This window comes from Ursus americanus, chromosome 5, assembly GCF_024610735.1.
Source record: "Ursus americanus isolate L20-20 chromosome 5, mUrsAme1.1.p, whole genome shotgun sequence".
Taxonomy (NCBI): Eukaryota; Metazoa; Chordata; class Mammalia; order Carnivora; family Ursidae; genus Ursus; species Ursus americanus.
Genome location: NC_142131.1, coordinates 3385539 through 3397717, shown reverse-complemented (window position 1 = coordinate 3397717; position 12179 = coordinate 3385539). Strand labels below are relative to the sequence as shown.

Genomic DNA, 12179 nt, shown 5'->3' with positions numbered 1-12179 from the left:
CTGCACACTCTGCCGCAGAACTTCCAATACCCGGAATTCTTGCTCCATTCTTTTGTCCATAGCAAATGATGTAATTTACCTATTTGTTAGTTTATTGCTTATTGCTTGTCTCCCCAGTGCCCTGCCAAGAGTGCAGGGATAGCTGTCTCTTCCTGCTCTTCAGTGCGTATCCCAAGTGCTGAGAAAATGTCACATGTGTGGTAGCTACTCATTTTTTAAATTATTAGATGAATAAATTAACGAGGAGGTGGATATAAAAAAGTAAAAATGCATTATTTCCTGTATAAGTAAATTTCAACTGGTTATTTTTTCTTTTTCTGACAAATGTCTCGGACTGTATCTTGAATCTTCATGTTTTTTCACAGTTTAGAGGAAAATTGGTGCTTGGAAAACGACTGAAGAGTTTCAGTTGCCAGAAACTATAATTTTGACAAAGGATCGGGTGGTGAGCAGGTTTGAAAAGGAGGTGTGGATGGCACCCCAGATGAAACAATGAGTTGGAGAGATTTAGATTCAGGAGATGGCCCTGAAGGGTGAAGCAACAGAACCGTGTGCTGACCCACTGAATGGCCGCACAAAGGGGAGGGAGCAATCCAAGCTGAATTCTGTTTCTTGTTTGGAAGGGTCCCAGGCAGGGAAGTCTGCTGCTGCTGCTGCTGCTGCTGCTGCTGCTGCTGCTGCTGCTGCATTTGCTTTCAGTGGTGATGGACCTCAACCATGCTAGCAGAGCCAGAGCAGGAGGGCCAGGAGACCGTGCCAGTCGTCCAGGTGCAGAGAACAGCTGACCTCAGGGAAGACAGGCGTCCCTCAAGAACACGACAGGAACATGTTTGTGATTGTATCAAGGTTGTGTGGCTGCTGACACTGTGGTTCCTCCTGGAGGTGAGTGTTTATGGTATGGACAATGAACTAATCTAAGAGTTGTCCTCACCCCTTAGCACCCTCTGGGAGAGAACTCGTCACTCTCAACTTCCCAAAACTGGGAACAAGAGCTTTACTGAGCAGTGAATTGAGCCAAGTGCTCTGGAGCAGCTTCTCTGTGCCAGACCTGTGTGGAGCCATGTGAGACACGAGAGCCATCAAGATGCTTCTCCTTCAGGGACAAGACCACTGTATAAGCAGATCATCAATACAGTGGCCATTGAAGATGGTAATAAAAACCCTTTAATCTGATTGTTGAGAGGTGGTTTCCATTTGGAAGAATCAGGGAGGCTTTTATAGAGAAGGTGGTGGCTAAACTGTAATAGAATAGGTGGGACCTTGGTGGGCAATCAGTGGCTCATTCCTGGCAGAGGGGACCCCGTGGAGAAGATGTGATGTTGGAAAGGGAAAATATCATAGACATTCATTCAGTAAACTGCATAGCGCTTTTCAGGAGCAGTAGAAGATGATAAGGACAGAGAGGAAAATAGCATTCAAACTGGGGAAGACCCCTAGCAACAATGACATGTCATTGGATGTTTTTGAGCAAGTGTCTAAGTGGATCAGGGTGAAGTTTCTCCCTACATGTTAAGAAGTGGATACTAAAAAGAACGCCCCCCGCCCCCCTGCTGAGGAGGAGCCTGCTGAGTCCTGAATCACTCTCAGGTCCAGCTACCATGATAGACGTGGGACATCAGAAGGTAACATGGAATATTACCAAAGCCTAGGAGGCCGCTCCCTCTGCTCCAAGCTTTGGATCAGTACAGCCAAGCCTCTCGCTGGACCTTGCTGAGATGGGAGGCCACGGGCCCTAGTGAAGAAAGCATATCCAGGCCTGGGAGAAACTGCAGTCATATATCTGAAACTCATGTTCCCTGAGTAGATTTTTTACCTCAAATTGTTTCTGCCAGCTTGCCAATTTCTTTTTCTGCTTTTACATTAAGTCAAATTTTTTTTAATACAACCTTTAAAAGGAAACATAATAGACATACCAAGTGAAAAATAAGCAGAAGGGAGCTGTAAATCATATTTCTAAAAGTAGTAAGATAGAATAATCACATCCATTTGAGAACCGTGGTCACAAAGGCATCGTCTAATGTCTGATTAGGTAGTCCTCTTCAAGAAATAAATATAGATGTCGACAATTTTGTTGCTTTCTGTGCATGTCATCATAGGCCTGACTTCTTTAGAGGTTACAGGGCATGAGTAGAAAAATTGCTCTAAAAATATTCCTCTGTAATTTTTCAATTTTTAAATAAAATTGGTTACTTGGCTCAGAAAGTACCGCACAAGAGATAAATCATTTTTAAGAAACATTGAACTACTATTAAATTTTTTTCTTTATGTGGTAGACATTCTCACTTTAAAAATAAATATATACTTTACAAATTAGAGCATAGAAGGAGCATTTGTTCTACCAAAGTTGACAAGAAAACATGTTTGAAGGAGCATGCCATCTGTTTCTCTGCCTTATGTTGACACGTCCCTGTTCCTTCGAATGTACCTACATGCCTCAGTGTACGTCATGTATTAATAACAGACAGTGTGGCAGATGCTCCCATTTTTGTTGCTTTTGGGAAAATGTCACAGATTGTATTTAGCTATTCCATGGTGATATTGTCTCATGTTGAACAACCACTGCAGACGTATGCTGTTCTGTAAGTAGCCAGAGCTAAGCACCGACCCGTGTCTTTATACCTTACCTGAGGGCTCTGGCTATGGAACTGTATTTAAAACCATGAAGGTCGTTTTAGCCCATTTGGGACGCTATAAAAGGATACCTTAGAGTGGGTGGCTTGTAAACAACAGAAATTTTTCACTGTTCTGGAGTCTGGGAAGTCCAAGATCAGGGCGCTGGCAGATTCTGTGTCTGCTGAGAGCCCATTTCCTGGTTCACAGACTGCCATTTTCTTTCTGTGTTCTCACAGGGTGGAAGGGGAGAGAGAGATCTGTGGGGTCCTTCTCATAGGATACTAATCCCATCAGGGCCCCAACCTCATAATCTCAGCACTTCCCAAAGGCTCCACCTACGAATACCATCCCATCAGGGATTAGGTTTTAACATAAATTTTGTGGGGACACACCTTTCAGTCTATACCAAATGTATAGCAGCCTTGTCTGGCTTCTTCACACATCTTTGTTCTCTCTTCTGTAAAAGGCCTTAACAGGAATTTAGGGGTTTAAAAGTCTTACATATTTTGATTAACGGCCATGTGTCCAGAAATACATCATTCTTACTTTAAAAACATTGTGTAAATGCACACATAGGCGTGCTCCCACACGTGCACATACACCAGGATGAGCTTGCATTTTCCCTTAAAGATATTTGGCTAAAGTCCACAGGACCATCCTGGTATTTGAGGTAAAATCCAGTTTGAGTTTGTCTTCAATCAATCTACACATTTGTTTCAGTAATGCCACTCAGTTCTACTCACACACATCTTTGTCTTTTCACAGTATATCTTTGGAGTGTTGCTACTTAGTTAAAAAGCAATGCTTAATAAGCTTTACTGTTTGAACACAGTTACCAGATAGAAGCTCAGTGTGTGTCTATTGGTGAGAATTTATAGACCTGGTTTGACGGCTCTGCCCCTCCACAATGTGTAGATACTTTGTAATGCGTTATTGGATTCTGGCTTCTTTTGCAGCATAAATGCATTGATTAGGTTACATTAAGCGTTCTGTGTTTATATGCAATCATAGTTTTATTTTCCTTTTAGTGTAAACACCTCTGATGAACATAATGTATCCTTCATTTAAGTGTGACATTTCCCTGCTTCCCTCCCACCTAGTCTGACCTTTTACATATACACTCAATACTGTTCTGCTGCAGGACGTGAACAGTCCTTCCCATAGCATGATGAATCTAATCAAAGGTGTGTCTTAAGAGAACATGGAAGTATTGATGCTGATGTTCAAAGAGGAACAGGGTGGCTCGAGAAGCTGGAGGGAAGAAGAAATTAGGGAGGATAGGCCATTCTGAGGTACCTGTGATACTAGGAATATGACCTGAGTAACTTATCTTACAGTCCCAATCCAACAAACATAGCCTCCAGGGAACCAAATTTTAAACACTATTTACCCTTCCAGGTGATGTGTAGAAGAGTCCAGAAACTGCCACATGAAGAAGGAAACTGCTGAGGAGCTCCTTTTCTTCCCTCCCTCTAGCTACACACACACACAAATGGCTAACAGAAAAGGAGGGAGGAAACTGGTCCTGGGTTGTCCCTGAGAACAAGTTAGTATCAAAGTGGGGAAGTGTAAAGGGACCAAGTTTAACAATATAATAATGGCATGTAATTTGTATGTAGGCTTGCCCACTAATGGAATGAATGGGCTCGGGAGCTCCAGGGCACCAGTGCTTCCACAGGAACCACTGATGTGCTTCTCTGTTGGAGGATAAAATCGGCCAAGGTCAGTGGTTCTTGGAGCCGGCTTTTCTTTAGAATCACCTAGAGAATTTCTTTAAACTGAAGATTCCTGGGCCCTACTTCAGACTTACTAACGAGAATATCTAAGGGAAGGCCCCAAATATAGTCCTTTCATAGATTCTGCAGGTGGCTCAGATGTGCCTCAGCAGTGGGTAGCACTTGGAACATAGAACTTTCAGATGCCATTTCAAATTGAACTTCTATCCATGTATCCACAATGATTGCAACAGCAGTAACAATCATAAAAATAATACCTTTGTCATCAGATGTCTGTTCCTCTTTCCAAGCCCAAGCTTTGCTTTCCTCCATCTTGGATTCACTTTCAGCCAGGATCTCTCCAAGGGATGATAAACTGACAACTAACACATGGTTCCTCCCAAGTAATACTCATTTGCCAAAATCTTATCTTTCCCATAATATGAATAAAGACATGAAAATAAGCAGGAAGGAATTTTTAAAGAATTATGTGCTGTTAACCTGAGAACAGTACAAGACAAATTAAGTTTGGTTTAGACACAAAGACAAGCACCGTGTCACTAAAAGGCATCACATCTGGAATATGTTACTGTGGGTATATGCAAACATTCCTTTCCAGGAATCTCTGGAAACCATGTGGGGTCCTACATACCCAAGAGGACTGAGTCTTGTCTGTAGGTCAGAGACTCTTACCACCCTAAATTTTGTATTAACTTTCAACTCCCAAATGCATCTGCAACTCCAACAGCTTTCTCAGGTCTAGCTTCAGTGTTTCTCTGGGATACGTGTGTCTGTACCTGCTGGCTGGGGTTGTAATAGTTGGTGTGGCCCAAGGCCTGGCTTCAATTTTCCCAAGGAACCTTCATTTTCATGGTCTTCTTTGAAACCAGGGCACAGGGAGATGACTGGACTTTTGTAGTTGCTTTGTTCATTCTTTTGTTACTTAACTGCCCTCTCTAGAACGAGAGGGTTAAATTTGTTTGATTGGTACAAGGATGTATATCCAACACTTATGACTTTTGTTGAATGAATAAATCATAAAACTAATTGGTTTGAAAACTGGAAACAGAAGGGAGATTCATGGCCAAATTGTAGACGCTGCTTACTTTCTCTGCAGAGACTTTGCATACACTAGGTCCATCTGAAACACTAGGTCTCTCTCTTCCCTTCTGGAGACAAGAACCCTGGGCGGGTGACTCCAGAATGATGAGTACCAAAGACAGTCTGTGGTCTGCAAGCTGTGCTTGCCTTGGGAAGAGGTCATTTGGTTGAGCTCATTAACTTCAACAAACTAAGTCACAGACCACTGAATACCATCCTGCCAAGAAGCTGGGAAGGTGTGAGTGGTGTGCAAACTGTGAAGGGCTGTTCACTACACAGAATATCTAGACGTTCCATGGGAGTGTCCAAGACACTCCATGATGTGAAATCAGGGAACTGAAGATAGATGCTTAGTGGGGTCAGTGGAACCAGTTCAACCAATTAGAAGCCTTTCAATCTCCTCCTCATTTTGCTACCTCCTTCTCCTTCTTCTCCTCCTGCTTCTTTTGCTTCTTCTGTTTCTGCTTCTTCTTCTCCTTCTTCTTTTTCTTCATCTTCTGCTTCTGCTTCTCCTCCTCCTCCTCCTTCTTCTTCTCCCTCCCTTCTCCTTCTTCCTCCTCCTCCTCCTCTTCTTCCCCCTCCTCCCCCCTCCTCCTTCTTGTTTCTTCTTCTCCTTCTTCAGAAAAAAATATTTATTGTCTAGAAATATATATTTCAAAATTCCCCACAAAAGATGCTATTCTCTCATTTCCCCATCTTCTTCCTCTTCAACATCCCTGATACAAACGACATTATTAGACCTTATTAAAACTTTACCCACATATCCAGACAACGCTTCATCCATGTATTCTTCTGTGTTTACAAGCTGCATGTTCACATAGCCATCTAGAGATACCAGGTAGCCTTTGTACTCCATTCCTCATTTCAGTTTCACCATACTGGCTTTCCTGTGAATCTCCTGAGGAAAGGTTTGGGATTGAGGAGCAAACTCATCCCAATTACAAGCAAATGTTGTGGGCCACTCGCCACCAACCCAGCTGTTGTTTGTCCCTCGTGACTGGAGTAGCTTCGGCTGGGTACAGATCCTCCTTTTACTTTCTCATTTATCTGTATTAGTAAAATTTTTTTCTTTGGACATGTTAACATTGCAAATGAAAAATATTTTACTGCTTTATCCTATAAAAATTCCAACTTATTGAACCTACCTTGCCATTTCTAAGATTGTATTTGACAGAGAATGCCGTCTTCATGAGAATCAGTTGCAAGAGTGATCTAGGTGGTGGCCTGAGAGCCAGGAGGGGGTAGTTTGGAGACACCATTCCACAGGTAACCTGTCCTCCCTGAGAGCTGCCAAGTGGCCTTCACTGCCCCACCACAAATTGTTTTTGGATCCAACATTCTATAATTCACACTTAAACAAAAGACAATGGAATGAACATCTTGAAATTTTTAAAGAATTTCTTTTGCCACCTACCATCTAAACATGACAGACCAAATCTTCTGAAGAGTTTTCAACACCCACAGCCTGGCAACTGAGAGTAGGAAAAAAACTCATGCACAATATACACTTTCAAAAGTATTTTTAGTTTCTTCCATGAAGTGACATTTTATTTTACTCTTCTTAAAAACACTTAACTGTCAGCAAAGGTTCATGTCTGCTAAGTTCTGTAATTCCTATGAACAATGTGCTTAGTTCTTCAAGACAATGGACAGCTTCATCCTAATTTGTTTGCCCACGTTTTATCAGGCTCAGAGCAATTTGGTGTGGTTGTGAAACAATGGAAGTTTACCAAGGGGAGCGGTGGGATCTGCTCTTCTAGAACAAAGAGAGTCCAGGTCCTAATCTAGAACAGGATACACTTAGATCTACTCAAGTTCATATATATGAGATATATTAGTGTCCTTGGAGGGGGGAAATGGCAGATCCAAAGTAGGCAATTTGAGGGTAGTTTTAAAAATGGATTACTTACAATGGTGTAGGTGGGATTTGGAGACCTAGTAAGGAAATTCCCAGGGCTAGCAACAGCAGGGAGTCACCAGGCCTTAGACAGATGGAACAGTTATAGAAACTCAGAAAGAGTAGCAATATAAAGAGAACTTTCTAGTCCAGATCTCAGTCTCTTGTCCACCTTCCAGTCTCCTGCCACTGCCTCTCATTGGCCAAACCTGTCAGAAGTCAGGTGACAAAGAGGCACGTTGATTTGGCCTCCTGGGGCAGGATGGAGAGAGTGGACAATGGATTCCAGGGCAAACAGAAGATATGCAGTGGATGGAAACTGAGCGAGGCAAGGGTAATCTAATGAATGCTCTTATTCATCTCTTTGTTCATTCTTTCATTTATCAAACCTACATTAGGTAAGCACTTTCTGTACTTGAAAGCACTTTGGAAAACACAGGCAAAGGATGATAAGTTGTCTCTTCTCTCAAGCTTTAATTTTTTATTGAATGTGGAAACCAGACACAGCCATGTGGAACATCATAAAACAAAAGCTCACTGAGAGTAATAGTATGGCAGAGCGTATCAGAGGTGGGGCAGTCTGTGTGGGTGCTGAGACAAGGCAGGCTCAGGGGAAACGTAAGAGGATTTTCACAGGGCTTTGTGGGACTCAAGGGAGAGTCTTGAAGCCATTAGTCTCCACTTCAGTACCTCTGTGGAGTAATGGACTGGCCTAGTGAATTGTCAATGAATTCTAGGACTATAAAAGAACTAAATAAACGTACCATTTTTTTAATTGAGTACTTATAATGCATCAGTCATTTCACATGTAATATCTCAAGGAAGCCTTACAATGAGGTTGCTGAAATGAGTGTTATTTTTTCATATTTTACGTATGAAAATAAATAAAATTCCAAGAGGTAGAGTTACTTATCTAATGTCAGATACCTGGTGTTAGAGCAACTGGGACTCAAAGCCAGGCATTTCTGACATAAAAGTCTAAGCTACTAAGCTCTTTAAAAAATGACAATAAAGGACTCAGCAGTGGTGCCTGCCTTGGGTGTAAACATTGTCCTGGTAACACCCCCGTGTGTTCTCAGATAACTGGTAGTTAGAACTTTCTCCCTGTTTTAAGAAGCTGCTTGACTTATAATAGGTTATGTTTTCACAAATGCTGCCTGCACTTAGGTACAGTATTGGCCCCTCAGGAAATCTGAATGGAAGTGCTATTGTTGCATCTTTCCTATGGAAACCATCTAATGACTTCTCATTATGCTTGGAATTAATTCTTTGAACTATATGGGCAAATGATCTGGCTTCTCCTACTTCTGATTTGATCTCTTACTATCTACCACTTACTCCACTCCAGCCACCCTGACTTTCTTTCTCACCTTTGAATAAGCTTTGCTCTTCTCATCTTAAGCTGTTTGCCCTAGGTGTTTTCTCTGTCTAGAATCCTCTCCCCACAAATCTTCACAAACTGGCTCCTTTTGTTATTTAGTCTCAACAGAAATGTCAGATTCCTTTTCTGACCATGTCCCTCCTACTCAATCTGTAGAACTCCATCCTGTTTTATAATCACTGTAACAGACATCTTGTTGGTCTATTTATTCTCTGTCCATAGGAGGCTTGGACAGCCTTATGCAATGCTAGATAACCCCATGTCTTGGATAGTGACTGGATCCTTAAATCTTTCCAAATGAATGACTAAACTCATGGAGATGAACTCTGGTTCAGAAAGAAAAGTAGTAACAGTATGGTATATTTATTCATTATTTAATATCACTTACCTCTCAGGTATTATTTCTACTTATATTTTAAGATGAGAAAAGTGACATTTAGAGATGCTCAAGGTCATGCGAGCAATGGAGAAGGACTACACACACCTTTGACTGCAGCTCTACTGACCTTTCAAAGCCACTACGTATGAGTTACGGCCCCCAAGTACTGTCTTAAGTGAGGTCAACACTGATTTTTCTCTCATGTGTTAGTACAGAAGTGATTGTCTCCACCAGACAGAACATGTCATCACTGGGTCCAGGCTAGCTGTTCTGGTTTTAGCCATTTCCTCACCAGAATAAAGGGGGAAAGCGGTGGGGGGAGGGCCACAGCTTCCTTGTGAAGGTGTGATCAGGAAGTTATATGCACCCCCTTCATCGAGCTACAAGAAGAGCTGGTGGATGTGACAGCTGGTTTGGAGGTGTGTACCCAATTAAAACTTGACCATTTCTATTACTAAAGGGAAGAATGGGACACTAGATGTGAAGGATAGTAGGGAAACTGTTAGGTCTAATACCAACCACATTAGGTAGAGATTAGTATCATTTTCATTTAACATATGGAGAAACTGGGCTCCAAGAGATTAAAGACCATAGCATTAGTCAGGAAAAGGGCAGAACTCATGACAAGATTCCATTTTAGTCTCCCGTTTCATCATTATCATCTCTATTTCTCTCTCTGCCTCACACACACACACACACACACACACACACACACACACACACACCACGGCTCAGTGTTCTGTGCTTTGATGGGATTTACTCCATTTTCATCCTTGGAATGTCATTTCAGCCTTGATATATTAAAGAGAATTCAACCAACAACAAAAGGAAGTAAATAGAGGTGAGGGTCCTGAGGGCTAGGCCAGGTCTGACCATTTACAGCAGAACTTGCCTTCTCCTTGGTAGAGGGGTGCCCCGGGAAGCTGCCTCCACGGGCAGTGTGTTCTGATAAGTTAGGACCTGATCTTGGGTGGAGGGGCTTTGTAAATAATGAGCCAGGAGTCCCTGACTCCTGCCAACAAGAACAAATAGGCCATTAGTAGGTATGGTGGACACGTCTCATGTACGGGGATAATAATCCTTGTTTACAGCTGTTGTCCCAGTGCACTTATTAAAAGCATCCCCCTCAAAATTGCCCTAGTTCAGATGATAAATTATATGGTCACCCTATCAACAGCCCTATGTTACCATTGGTATTCAGCCTTAAAAATATTGGGGCAAAATCTCTAAAGATGTTGGACAGCTAACTAAGCAGAAGAGGTACCTAAATATGAGTCCCCGAATTTGGCTGCCACTGTAAAGTACTAGTAAGAAATTGATCGACTGTTTAAATTAACGGTAATCCCAGCCTTCTGGATAAGCCCAAATAATCTCAGTATAAAGGTTAATTTTATAATTCATTCCTAGATTATCAAAGGGAGTAAAAATGTCTTGGAGGGTGTTTTATGCTGCAGCATCATTAGTGATTAAAATGTCTGGGAACAGAAGCATGTATAGTTACAAATTATTCAAACCACACAAGACTTTATAAAATTCTGTCTATGAGAGGCATTCAATAAATAACCCAGAATTCATCTATTTCATGTCTATGCCCTTTGGTTTCAATGACATTCTCATTTTTCAAAACAGTATTGAGTTACACTGCACATGGAGTTTCAGAAAAGTTCTTCCCAGTTAATCAAAATTTACTCAATTTGTAGCACAACAATTTTATTGCCCAGAGGTCGTTATTGACACTCTGTATCTATGAACCTGGTTGACAAATCCTAGAGGGAGACTTGCAAAATGACAGTCCTCAAGTAACTTTGTTTTTCGGGATCAGAAAAATGAAATTAAAAAAAAATGAAATTAAAGAGCAACACATAAAAGTAAGTTTCTGCTTCTTGAAGTTAGAATGAAGTAAAGGACATACTCATTATCTAAGAATAATGGGTAAAAGAAAAAAACAGCAATCTAAAGTGAGCTCACTTAGAACAGGGAACAAAATTGTACAGTAAAAGAAAAGAAAGTTACCATAGGATTTAAAAAAATTAAAAACTACAGATTTTGGTGTAACTTTCCATCAAAACTGTACTTCAACATATACCATATCTCATTTGATGTTTTAATGACCAGAAAGAGGATCACTTAATAAAAATGTGCGAGGGCTTCACTGGTCTCCCCAGGGGATTCTTTTCGACCTGTTCATATACAAATACTCTCTTTTGGAATGCTTAGCTACACAGTCTCCATGCCCTTCTCTTCTCTCAGTTGTCAATAGGTCTAACTCCACCACAGCCTCATTTATCAAAGTCTTAGCTTGTGTGATTTAAGCAGTTTTCTAACATCACTTCCACCAACCTCACGAAATCCCACATCTTTGGTAAAGTTTGCCTTTTTTCTTTGCAATCAACGTGCACTGTATTAACAATGAATTGTTGGATATTCTAAACAACAAATGATCCTGGAGTCCAATCAACAACGACATTGATGTAATTGCTGGGAATCAACACTAAATGGAGTAGAATATTGAATAGGGAATAACTTTCTGTTTGGTCCATAGACAATATCTTCTTTTTAAGGCCCCGGGGCAACTGTGTAGTAGCAGGGCCTTAGGTAATAACTTCAGGTAGCCAGGACTCCCCTGTACTTTAGGCTTGAGCCCCAACTCCATCAGCTTGTTCTGTGGTCTTGAGCAGGTTACTTCATCTCAATAACCTTACAAGCCCAAGACACGCAGATTCTTTTCTGGGATCTAAGAAGTTCTGCATATATGTTTTAACGTGCATGTTCTCAGGGAGTGTGTGCATGTTTCTCTCAATTCTCATTAAGAATCTAAACCACTAATCATGAAGTATCTCACATGATCTCTAAAGTTGCTTCCAGCTTTCACATTCTCTGATTTCTGATTTTCCCTGGGTAAAACCATCTATAGGGAATGAAAGTAGAAGTTTGGGTTAGGCCACGGAAGGGAAAAAAAAAATCTGTAAACTGTTACCAGTAATTAGTGCTGAAATGTAGGAAGGTAATCCATCAATTCTAGCCAATGATCCACCTCCCAGCAGCCCCCAGAAGCTTGTTCTGAGAAACTAAAGATTTTCAAGTATTTTTTTT

At 41.3% G+C, this 12179-nt stretch overlaps 1 pseudogene; it reads right to left on the bottom strand.

Annotated features, from left to right (window-relative positions):
• Positions 1–2611: 2611 nt before the first annotated feature.
• Positions 2612–12179, bottom strand: LOC123799256 (small nuclear ribonucleoprotein F pseudogene; annotated as a pseudogene).